Genomic DNA, 12,682 nt, shown 5'->3' on the forward strand with positions numbered 1-12,682 from the left:
CTGCCGGCCGGCGGGCGTCTGGCTTCGGGGAACTGCGGCGGTGCTGTCCGCGGTGCTGATCGCCGGGTCGCGGAGGCGAGGCCGCGCCCGAGGCTCTTCACCACCCCGTCGCCCGCTGCCGTTGCTCCTGCAGGCAACCGCCGGGTTTATCTTTGACAGCGCCAGCGGGAGTGGGGGCGGCGGGGGGAGGAGGGGCCAGGCGCCTCCACCGACGGGGAGCGGGAAGCGGCGGCCCCAGACTCCCGCCCGGCCCGCCCGCCCGCCGGAGAGGAGCCCCGCCCGCAGCCCAAGGCTCCGCTCCCGCCAGGCCTGGAGGCCCCGCCTCTCCTGCCCGCCCTTCCCCCTGGTAAGAGTTCCAGGCGCTCTGCGCTAGCTACCGCGGCCTCCAGGGACTTCCAGAACCCTGGAGATCCAGGCGGGACAGTTCTGGGGCAACACACTCCAGGCTGCCGAAGCTGACCGTCTCCCACTCGTTCGCAGGTCCCCAGGTGCGGCCCCTTTACCTCTCCACCCCGGCCCCCGCACTGCACCCCAGGCTTCCTTTTCTGTATTTTTTTCTCTTCTTTCTCTCGTTTCTTCTCTGTGCCCCAGAGAGGTTCACAAGGGAAACCTCCTCTTTCCTCTCTACTTTTCACTGCCTTGAACAGTACTAGCTAGAGGAGGGCGCTGCGGATGTAGAGAATCCTTTCCTTGCTTTAAATGCCCCAGTGTTCCATCCCCAGCAGTACCCTAGGGTCCCTTCTTTCAGGGAGTTCTAGACTAGAAGTCATCTCATCTCTCTTTGTTGCTTTTTCTGGTCCCAGCCCCACTCCATGCTCTTCCTTCTCCCCTCTGAAAGCCCAGAGTTTACACTCACACACCACCACTCAGAAACCACAAGCAGATGGTGCCAAACTGGTATGACCACACAATAAGGATGGCAGGTTTGGCCCTGGTGCTGCCTTCATATTTCAACATCACACCTTCCAGCCAGCTGACCTATCTATTTGCTTAATAAACAAAAAGGAAACATCAACACAGGTGTCTTTTTACACACCCATAATATCCCCCTGGTGTCTGTGAGGGAGAGCAGTCCTGCCACCTGAGGGTCAACAGCAGCAGCCACACAAAGGGAGGGTGGGCCTGTGTTCTGGCTTGGAGGTCCCCAGCCATCTGCCCTGGGGCAAAGACTCCACATCTGGGTGTCTTCTGTAAAATGAGTACTGGATTTCACACATATCTAGGATCCTTTTTTTTCTTCAACTTTTGTTTTGAAATTTAAAACCTACCAAAAAATTGAAACACTACTACAATATACTATCCCCTATCTTCAATATCTGTTATTTTGTTACATTGGTTTGACAGATATCTAAATAAGAAACCGTATGTGTGGGCCTCCCCGGTGGCGCAGCGGTTGAGCACTGGGTTGTGAAGCTGCCCACAGCCTCTGCAGTGCTGGTTCAATCCCCGGCTGCTCCCGGGCCACTGGAGGAGGGTCCCACATGGCGCACAGACCTCTCCTGCCGCCCGCTGCTCCCCTCAGCAGTGTACTTCGGTCCTTCTGCCTGCTCTGCTCCCTGCTCTGGCTCTGGTGAATTCTCTCACCCTCCCGCGCTTCTGACTGTACTCAGTGCTTGTATAAATAAATAAATATTTTAAAAAAATTCTCTTTAAAAAAAATAGTTAAAGTCTGCAAATTCAAAAAAAAAGAAAAGAAACCATATGTGGGTAGATTTTAAAGTAAATGGCAAGCCTTGTGAGGCTTTATTTGTAAATACTTCACCGGGCATCTCCTAAGAATTCTCCCACCTAGCACAATATTATTATTATGCCTATAAAGATTCCATATTATCTAATATTCTAGGATAGCTCATAGCTTCCAAATACATCAGTAGCAATGACCTCTCAGAACTTCCCCCACAGCTTTCCATTTTTAATAACTAATATAAATCAAGCACTTATTCTGTGCCAGACCATATGCTACATTCTTTACATGTATTATCTTATGTGTCCTAAAAAGTACTCTTTGAATTAAATGCTATTATTGTCCTTGTACTATTTATTCCTAATTTACAAATGAAGAAACTGAGTAATTTGCCAAGGTCATGTGGTTTGTGAGGAATGGAGGCAGGATTCATGCACAGAACATCAGCTCCAGAGTCTGTGTGATTGATCCTCCTCAATTACTGCTTCCCTCCAGCATCTTGTAGTCCCTAAGCTGGCAGAGCAGTAGCCACATCACCAACTGCCTATTTCACAGATGAACACATTGAGCCCCAGGGGAAAAGCAACACGTCGTGGAAGTAAAAGACATTTCATTCCACCTTAGAGTTTGGCAAATTATTTGGCAAACAAACTGAAAATATCTGTGAATCCATGGTGGCCATTGATAATAAATGAATGCAGAATCTGATGCTCTCTGGGTACACCACTCCAAGTTCCTCCCATCTGATTTCAATCATATTAATTAGTTAATCATCTGTCTTGACCTGATGAGTGGAAACCAGGGTGAGTCCATTTAACAATGCTCCCACTCTCCACTATTCTTTGAACATGTTCAGACCACTTCTACCTCAGGGCCCTTTTACCTGTCACTCTTGCCTCAGGTATCTGCATGTTAAATTCTCACACCTACTATGTGTCAGGCACTATTTTAGGAGCTTGGGATACAGCAATGATTAAACTTACACTCTATTCTTATCAGACTTATATATCGATTGGTTGACAATCAGTGGCAAATAAGTATAAAATATGTTGAGTTGTGATCATTGGTAAGAAGAAAAGTAAAACATGGTAAGGAGAGAGAGGGTGACAGCAGGGTGTTATTTTAGAAAGAACAGTCAGGTGAAGCTTTTAGGAGGCAGTGAAATCTGGGCAGAAGATTGAAGGAAGTGAGTGAATTTACATACCTGTAAATATACATAGCATGTTCAAAGAATAGCAGGGAGACCAGTGTGGCTAGACTGGAGTAGGCAGAGGGCAGAGAGGGGGAAGCTGAGATCAGAGAGCCAGCAGGAACCAGGTCTTTTACGGTTTTAGGTTCTGATAAGGACTTTGGATTCTCTTCAGAAAGTGAGATGGCAAGCCTTAGGAGGTTTGGAGTAGAAGCATGACATTATATAATTATAGTTGTTTAAAGATTACTCTGGATACTAGAGTTCTTGGGGAGGCAGGACTAGAAGCAGTGAGACCGATTAGGAGACTGAGTAGTCCAAGCGAGATATGGTGGTGACTGGGACCAGGGTAGTAGCAATAAGGGTGGTGAGAAGTGACTAGACTCTAGCTATAATTTGGGGTGATGCTGCATGGATCTGTGGACAGATTTGGTGTGTGGTATGAGAAAGTCAGAGATGATTCCAAGATTTGAAGCCAGAACCACTGAAAGAAAGGAGTTACTATTTACTGGGGGGGAGGGAGTTTAAGGGCTGAGTAGAACTGAAAAGAAGAAGAATATAGTTTTGTTCATGTTTACACGATGCAGGTGTGAAGTTGATGTACAAAATGCATCTAAGTAGGTGTAGGCAGTGGGAGTAGAGGGAATGGAGATAGAACTTCAGGAGTCATAGTAAGTGAATGGTGATTAAAACCATGGGATTAAATGAGATCATCCATGGAGGGAGCAGAACTAGCAAAATTGTCCAAGAAGTGACTCTGGGTGTCTGTTACCTCTAGATTGGAAAGACAAAGAAGACTGAGAGACCAGTGAAATAGGAGACCCAAGAAACAGCTATGTCTAAAAGTCAAGCAAGGGGGCCTCCCCAGTGGCTCAGGGGTTAAAGATACGGTGCTATCAAGATACTGCCAGCTGCTGCAGCACGAGTTCAATCCCGCCGGCCAAGAAGCTACCCACATGGCACAGCAGACCTCTCCTGTCTCGCCTGCTGCTCCCCTCAGCAGTGTATTTCAGTAGATCCACCTGTTCTGCTCCCCAATCTGCCTCTGGTGATTCCTCTCACCCCTTGCACCTCTGGCCTATACTCCAGCTCCTGTATGCATAAATAAATAAATCTTTTAAAAAAGTCAAGCAAGGAAACTGGTAAGAGAGTCTTACAAGTGCTGAGTGCTCCTCACATATTGAATAAGATGATGACCGAGAAATGACCTCTGGACTTGACAGCAACAAGGTCACTGGTGACCTTGATAAGAGCTGCTTTAGTTTGGGGAGTGTGGGAGTGAGATTTAGAATGAAGAAGAAGGAGTAGAGATACTGAGCGTGTAGAAACGCTGTGGGGCGCTTTGCTGTCGTGGGGAGGAAAGAATAGCATGGTGACATGTCAGGGAGACCACGAGTAAGGATGCTCTTCTAAAACAGGAAGCATTAGAACTTGTTTGTATGCTGACAGGAATGATCTAGTAGACAGAGGAGCATTGATGGCTCAGAAAAGAGAGGGTTAATTGCAGGAGCGAGCCCTTAAAGATGGAAGCCAAGGCTAACCTGGAAGGGATGACATCGGAAAGGAGCACAGACAATTTTCAACCATGAATATTGTGGAAGAAACAGAATAAATAGCCACAGATGTGAGTAAATTGGGAAGTTTTGCAGTAAAAGCAAAGCCCTGAGCTCTACTCCTTACTCCTCTTCCACCAGCCAGAGACTATTCGTGCAACATGACTTTTCTTAACAAGTACATTCAACCTGAAGGAGTAGAAACCTTGCTGTGTGCCAAGCATGGTGCTGGCACTTAGCTGCGTAGCCCACAGAGTTCTCCTTCCCATTGAAATTACAGGAGTAGGACTCTCTAGAGAACTTTGAGATCATCCATGCAAGGATGAATGATTCCTTTTAATATTCAACTCCTCTAACTGGTAAGAGACTTTAGCAACCTCAGCCTTTTATCACTACATTGACTCCAGGGTTGTTATAACAATCTTGACAGACCTCGAGTCTTGAAGGCAACAAAGTGGAGGCCATGGAGAGAGATCTACTTTAGATGGGGCGAGTTCCCTACTGTGCACACTCATGCCAGTGATGGGATGCTACAGGGTGGGGTGTTCCCACACTCTGGTCATTAGGACTTGAACTCTCCAGGCAGGAGAAGACAGTGAGATTTAATCTGACTAATCACTATCACCCAGCTGCCTTGGGACAAACCATTCCTATGCAAGAGTCTAGTTCTTTGATGTTTTTGTCATAAATTAATGAGTTCGCCCACAAAATAACATCAAAGAATATCTACTAACTAATTCACTATTATCATCCTCCAATCTGCGGTTGCATTGGAAAATCTCCCAAAAAAGGACCAGAGCCGGAAAAAGAAACCAACTGAAAGATTTGGAAATCATGGTATCTGGAAAGAGATGAGAGAGAATGAACTCCTGCAGACTGCAGAGGAGACAGGGAAAGAGCTAGCAAGTCTCGGGGAAAGGAAAGAAAAGCAGGGGAGACAGGGAGTGTCTCGGCACTTGGGTCTAAAAGGAAAGCAACTGCATGAACGCTTGAGGGGAAATTGTGGTGTGCAGAGTCTTAAGTGGTGTCATCTCGGAGCACATTGTGGGGACTAGGAGGAAGTGTGTGGTAGGAAACAAGTCCCTGGAGGCAGATGGCTTGTGTTTCAACCTCTGGCTCTGCTATTTACTACGTGATCATCAGTAAGTCTGATCTGTAAAATGGTGGCAGTAATTCTCCCTCCCTGGATTTGAGCCCTCCAAATATAAGAAGCTTTCTCTAGATTTTATCTGACCTTCCCAAATCTGGTCTTTCAGGAGGAAAACAGGAAAAGATTTATGGAGCTGCCTTGCTGGAGATCTTCCCACAGTGACTTTCTTCCAAGCCCATCAAGATTTCCTAAGACGCAAAGATCAGCACACAGCTTCATATAACTCAGTGAGCAGTTGTTGAACACCCACTGTGTGCCAGACAGAAAGATGAGCATGGGCCGTTTCCATCCCACAAAGGACGCCGAAATATAATCATGACCAGCTCTGTAATAAATGCTGAGGTAGAGCAATTCCTCAGAGTTTGGGTCCAGGAGAGGTTTTACAGACTACTTAACATTTGAGCTTGGACTTCAAAGACGAATGTCCTATCCCCGGGCAGGATGAGGCAAACATGAAAAAGCAAGTAGGCCTGATAGGTGCCTGGAAACACAGGACCTCAGAATCTCAAATTCAAGAAAGCAGCTGCCAGGCAGCAAAAGACATGACTGCAAAGGCCCCAGAAACATGAATGGAGGGGACCTGCCCTAAAAATAGTGCCAGAGCAGGCAGACCGTGACACACGTCTGGAAGCAGAGTCACTAGGAGGTGACTAAGTTAATGGGGAAGGGGGGGTTGCTTGCCTTTCTTAACTTCATTCATAGTCTCTCTCCATCTCCTTCTCCCTCTCTCTCCATCTTTCTTCTACAGGAAGGAGAGTGGGAGGCAAATTTCTAGAAGAATTCACAGCTACCCCAGGGAAACTGCAGATACTGGGATGACATCAGGAGACTGAGCCAAGATGCTTACCTCTCATGACAACACGCGCTGTACTAGAGGCCAGGCAGAACACCTAAAGGCGCCTGGCCCTGTTCTAACAGAGCTCCAGATGACTCTGGAGTCCCACTTTCACACCCAGCAAACTGGTAACAAACCCATCAATCATTCAAACCATAACCAACTAGGAAAGACTGCAAGGCTTCTGAATAAATGATGGAAATTCTCTGAGGAAGAAAATAGGCATGAACATAAAGGGTAATAGGTGCTTAGAAAGCATCATTAATTATGAGAGCCAAAAAGGGGTCATGGAGTTCAAACCAATTTTAGCAGCAGAACCTTTTGTTCAAACAAAACCTTGCATGAAAGTCAAATATATAAAACAAAGAAAAGACAGTAAATTTGGACCAAGGGGGGACAGAGCCTATTCTACCACCCCCTCACTCCCTACAGAAGCCCCCAAGACACCCCTTCGTCATGGACTCCCCCAGCCTTAGAGGAATTATTTTAATCATTAAAGTAATACATGCCTGTGCTTTTAAAAATTCAAACGTAAACAGAAAGACATAATAAAAGACAAGAATCGCCTGCCTCGTCTAGCCCACGCCGTCCTACCTTCAGTCATTTCTCCCCTAGAAGAAATGACTTTTCACTCTTAAAGTTGTTTCTGCTTTTAGGTCTTCAGATAATTATCTTTACATTGCTGAATGATATGACTGTGCCTCTATTTCTTGATTCATTAACTTTAGAAAGCTTGTCCTGTTTTCTGCAGCAACAGAAGCAAACTTAGCTCACACTGCCACCTTCACCTCCCAATATAGTTACAGCGCTATTAGAATTAATATTTATTTTTATCAAAGTAAAACATATAATTAGTTTAAAATTCCAACAAAGGACAGTGCTTAGAACAAGAGGCAGGAGCCCTGACCTATCTATTTCTTTTCTCTCATTCTCCCCCATCCTCTTCCCACTAAAGTAGGTTGGCTTGTTGGAACATAGATTTAATTCTGTGCAATCTCCCTTCTTGTTCTTTTTCTATGGCATTCACCACCTTTTCTAGCAAACTATATAATTTACTTAGGTCTTCTTGCCGGCTAAATTGTAAGCTTGGGCCAGGGATCTTTGTGGTGTTATTCCGAATGCTTGGAATAAAGCCTGCTCCATACATTTTTGTTGAATGAATTAAAGCAAAATTCTCTGGAAAAGGGAAAGAAAGAAATACTGAAATACTATTAGAAAAAATCATTTTATATCTGATTTCTTCTGTGGCACAGAATATAACTGGAAATTTTATTTTGTATATGACACTACATGTCTTTGGACAGGGGGGAAGCTGTTATAATAAAGATCTAGGTTCACATCCAGTTATTGGCTTTGCAGGTTTGGACAAGGTGGTCCAGTTGCCTTGGAAACAAGGTAGCCATTTTCCCCAATGGGCAGAGGCTGCTCTAGAAGGTCAGCAGGAGAGGCAGAGGTGCTTCCTCGGGGTAACAGCTCGTGGGCCCCAAGCAGGAGGCATCAGCCCAGGACCAAGCGCCAGGCCCTGCCACTGTGAACCCATCTCCCAGATGCATCTCAAAGTCCGTCAGTCCCAGGAAGACTTTCTTGAACATTCTACTCCCAGCATAGGGCTTTACAGAAGCCTCTACTGGCTTTACTCTTAGCAGGCTTTGCCTGGGGAAGTCCTATAGAGTTTTTGGCGCTCCTGACCACTGCCAGGTCACAAGACCCATTTGGGGATGGGAATGGTTCCATAATCTTCAGATTCCCACTAGTCATTTATTTTCCCACTCCCTGCCTCCCTGTCATCTCCGCCCCTGCATGCCCCCCGCCGTTACCCTGTATCTAAGGCTTCCATAGATAAAAAGTAGCACCGTCTCTTCCACAGGCCACCACACCGAGGCTCCTGCCTGCCAGCCCCTTCTCGCCACTGCTTCCCGCATGCTCTCCAGGCCAGCCAGCCACAGTGGACTTTTACTTTTCAGTCCCCGGAATGGACTGTGCTTGGGAGGTGGACTGTACCACCTCTGCATCTTCTTACATGCCCTACATGAAATATTCTCTCCCCTCCTCACCTGGATAACTCTCTTCAGGTCCCAGTTTAAAATGTGCTTCCTTGGGGAAGCACTTTGGCCATGGCTAGGTGTCCCTACTATGAGCACCTTATACTTGCCCTACAAAACAGTCATGCTTTAGAAAATGTATTTGTCTGTCTTCCCTGTTAGACTGGAAGTCCCTTGGAGCCGGAGCTCTGTCTCCTCAGCTGCAGACCCCACGCTGAGAGTGACCCTTGGATGCTCCATCACTGTTGGCACAGGAGTAGGGGCATCTCCCTGCCCTGAGCTCCCCAACACTGAGCCTCAGGCAAGAAGAGGTGTGGTTCCAATCACAAAGGCCTGGATGGGCTTGTTTGGACACTCACTATGACACAATGAGCTTGGATACCGTGACACAGTAGGCCACTGACAGGAGACCCAGTGACCCCAGAGACAGTGAGTGCTCTGGGCAGGGAGGAGGGTATACCCCACTGGTCTGGGAACTGGAGGCTTCCCTGGCCCAGGCTCCAGAGGTAGGTTCTGAAGGATAGGGTATCTGATCCCTCGAGGAGGAGGACAGGCAGGGTTGGGCAAATGGGCAGTGGGAAGCGACAGAAGGGGAAGAGGTATCTGAAATGGCAGGCATGCTGGCTAATGAAACCACTCTGTAGAGGAGCAAGGCTAGAGCCAGGTAATGAGGAACCATTAAAGTCGGACATGGTTGCACAGACAGTGGGGAGTCTGTGGGGGAGCCCAGACAGCTGGGGGGGAGGGCAGAAGGAAAGCTCTGTGTTGGAACAGGTCATCTGAGAGCATTTCAGCATTGCATTGGGGTGGTGTGGGTTAGGCACTGAAGCAAGAACAGGAAAGAAGCTATTGTTCTACACCAGGCTGAGGGAGGACATAGGTCACTGCTTAGGAACAAGGACAAAGAGACAGATTGAAGAAAATTTTAAATGGAGTCACCAAGGGCTGCCACTTCTGACTGAACACCTGAGATAAAGAAGGGAGCGGTAGACAAGCAGATGCAGGACCATCCATCAGAAATCACAAAGGCAAGTTAGGCGACTCTCTTTGTGCCAGACACCAGGGATTGGAGAAGCTTCGGTGATTTTTTTTTTAGAACTAAGGATCAGTGAGAGACTTGGGGGTGCTCTATAAATGATAATAGTTGATGCCAGAAGAAAGGATCACTTGTCCTTGGGAGAGAGTTGAAACAACACTAGGAGAAAGGGATTTACTGTCTAGACTTGGGCAAGATGGTGCAACTGAAGTCAAAGCTGTCTCAGTTCAGATCCCAGCTGCTACTATCCAGATAGGCAGTAAGTTAACCTTGCATAACCTAGGTTCCGCAACTATAGAGTGGGGAAAATGGGACCTAAGTTGCAGGATTTTTGTAAGGAATAAATAAAATGACCTCTAGAAAGAACCAAGTCTGGCTCCTGGTCTATAGCAGGTGTTCAGCAAAGGTAGTGCATAGTGAGGAGTCTGTGTAAGAGGGGTTGACAGATGGAGGCCCAGGGCCCTGGAGCATCACAGAAACCCAAAGAGGGGAAATCCTCCAGAAGGGTGGATGAGCAGTGTCAGCTATTACAGAAAGTTCAAGAGCAATTCCTGGATGGGCAGGAATTACATTACTGAATCCTTAGAGAGTGAAACTGGGAGAAGCACAAAAGGAGCTACTGAATAGAATAGCAGAAAAAAAGCAAGAGAGAAATCCACACAAAGATACTCCTATCAGTCAGGATGTTAATGATATAAAAAGATTATCCTACTAACATGATTTAGGCAATAAAGGTATTTAATTATTATAACAAGAAGCCTGGAGGGTGGCAGCTCCAGGATTAGTTCAGTGGCTCAATAATGTACTCAAGAACCCAGGTTTTTTCCTTCCTCTCTCCACAACATCCTAGTTTCTCAGCCTCAGATTTATTACCTCATAGTAGCAAGATGACTGCTGCAGCTCCAAACATCACATTCTCATATCTAAACACCCTTGGCAGGAAGGAAGTGGAAGAGTCTACTTTCTTTTCTCAGGGAGATAAATCTTCCCAGAAGCCCCTCCCCAGCTGATACCCTTAGAGCTCACTGAACAGACTGGGTCACATGGCCACTTCTAGCTGCAAGGGAAGCCAGGAAAGCATCTAGTGTTTTCAGACTCTGTGAGTGGAGGAAGGCAGGAAAGACGAAAGGAAAATAGCCAGAGACTGGGGATGTGACCAAGACTATTTGCCAGACCACTCATTAATAAATCTGAAAATCACAAACAGGGCCATTGAAGATGACGGGAAGGAAGGAAAGGAGCGGGCTCCTTAAGTAGGAAGAAAAGAACAAAGTTTGAGAAAGCAGGAAGGTTGAATCCCTCTCTGCAATGGGCAAGAAGGGAAGAGATGGGCATGGAAACCAATTCTGAAGAGGAGAATACCAACCTCAACTTCAGCAAAGCCCCAAACTGGTGCCTTTGGAGAATACTCTAAAAAATCAAGGGGAAACACAAGACACCATCCCCTAGATTTGCAAAACTTACAAAGATGCACAAGGCAGGTATGGGAAGGCTGTGGAGCAGCATGAACACTTTTAAATTGCCGTTGGGAGTATCAATATGCATGTGAGCTTTGGAGAATAATTTAGCATGATGATCCCATGTAATTCCAGAAACCCCTAGATCGATACTATTGCAAATATATATGTTGAGTTATGAACAGGGGTGTCCATACCAGCAGTTGGTAAAAGAAGAAAACAGAAAACCACCCAAGTGGAGAGCGAACAGTTAAATCGTGACCGTTGCAGCCCTGGAATGTGAGACCACGGTAACAACAACACGTGTGTGTGTGTGTGTGTGTGTGTGTGAATTTCAGAAAAACGGTGTTGAATAAAAAAAGGAAAATATAAGTAGCACACTTTCAAGAAAAGAAAAAATAAATATATACACAAAAAGTCCAGGACAGGGGGTAGCTCTAAGCAAGGGAAGGTAACAGCAGCAGCCACATCCATGGGAAGCTGTTTTCTTCTTATTTCCCAGTGGGGAGCACACAGGTGTACACGGTTCTTGTGCTTTATACTTTAACATCTTCCAGAAATACTCTTTCTGTACTTGTTGAATAATTAATTTAGCCCATTTGTAGCTAGGAGAGAAGAGAGAATAAGATGGACCAAGGCCTGCATGCTGGCCCACGGAGGCACAGAAGCCCCTCCTCTCACCTCACCATTTGCAGCCAGGGAAGCTCAGGCAGCAGCATTTGCTATGGCTGATGTCTGCCTGGTTCTGCCTGGGTATCGCTTGGGATGGGATGGAATTAAAGATCCGGGAGGACAGAGAGAATGCCCTGATGCATTGAAATGCCCTGATAACTAGGGCTGAGACCAGAAGTGCTCCTTTATGCAGGCCTGGCCCTGTCCCAACCACAGTGTTTCCCATGGACAGATCTCTTCAGTCTCTGATGAGCTTATAAAGGGGGGTTACAATCTCCGTTCCACCAAAGGGAAGACAGAGTCTTAACTAAGCTAAGTCGTTTGCTCAAGTCACACAAAGTGAGTTCACGGACAGACACTTGAAATAATATAGAAATGCCTCCCGGTCTGGGCTGACAAGGAAGCCCTGGCCTCCAGCAAGGAAGGAGGGGAGATCTTCCCACTGGCCTGGCCACAATCTTGCCCAGGGGATGCTGTCTTCCTCGAGCTGTTCCTGATGAGAACTTCCCTGACTCTGGCATTGGGTTCTTGGCAACCACCATTCCAGAAAGATGCCCTGAAATTGGAGGATATTCAGAAATGAAATATCTGAAACAATGCAGGAACAGGGGAAATAGAATAATTATCACAGATGAAAAGCCCCAATTCTGGCTTTGCCAGCTTCAGCAGAATAGGATAATTGCAAAGCCAGACTCCAAGAGCGGGAAGCCCCACAGGGAGGAGGCGCTCATGGGTGACATGAGAAGGTGTAATTATGTGAAGCGGAATCCAGTGAATCCCTGGGAATTTTCGGCTTAGTGGCAGGAACCATTTCTTCCCAGTGAAAGTTCTGAAGTTGGCAACAGCTTCCGAGCGGAAGGAGTAGGGATCCACCCCTCTCAGCACTGCGTCCATCTAAGCCAAGCCTGGGAGATGCAACAAGTTTGGTGACTCATTCTAAAAGGCCGGGTCAGGTGCTGGGGGACAGAGGTAATCCTTACTCACATAGGCTGCAGAGCCTATGTCAGAGAGGTGGACTCTAGTCTGGGGCCCAGGCTGCTGGGGTGCAGTGGAGAACATACTAG

General features: G+C 46.8%; 1 long non-coding RNA gene across 1 annotated transcript in view; it reads right to left on the minus strand.

Moving 5' to 3' along the window:
* Positions 1–22: 22 nt before the first annotated feature.
* The window catches only part of LOC129144977 (uncharacterized), a 35,685-nt gene continuing 23,025 nt past the window's right edge, over positions 23–12,682 (minus strand). The window contains exon 3 of the long non-coding RNA XR_008549903.1: positions 23–127. This is a non-coding gene — a long non-coding RNA (uncharacterized LOC129144977). The remainder of the gene's footprint in view (positions 128–12,682) is intronic.

The sequence above is a fragment of the Talpa occidentalis genome, unplaced genomic scaffold (assembly GCF_014898055.3).
Source record: "Talpa occidentalis isolate TD23 unplaced genomic scaffold, MPIMG_talOcc4v2.1 talOcc4.8, whole genome shotgun sequence".
Lineage (NCBI taxonomy): Eukaryota > Metazoa > Chordata > Mammalia > Eulipotyphla > Talpidae > Talpa > Talpa occidentalis.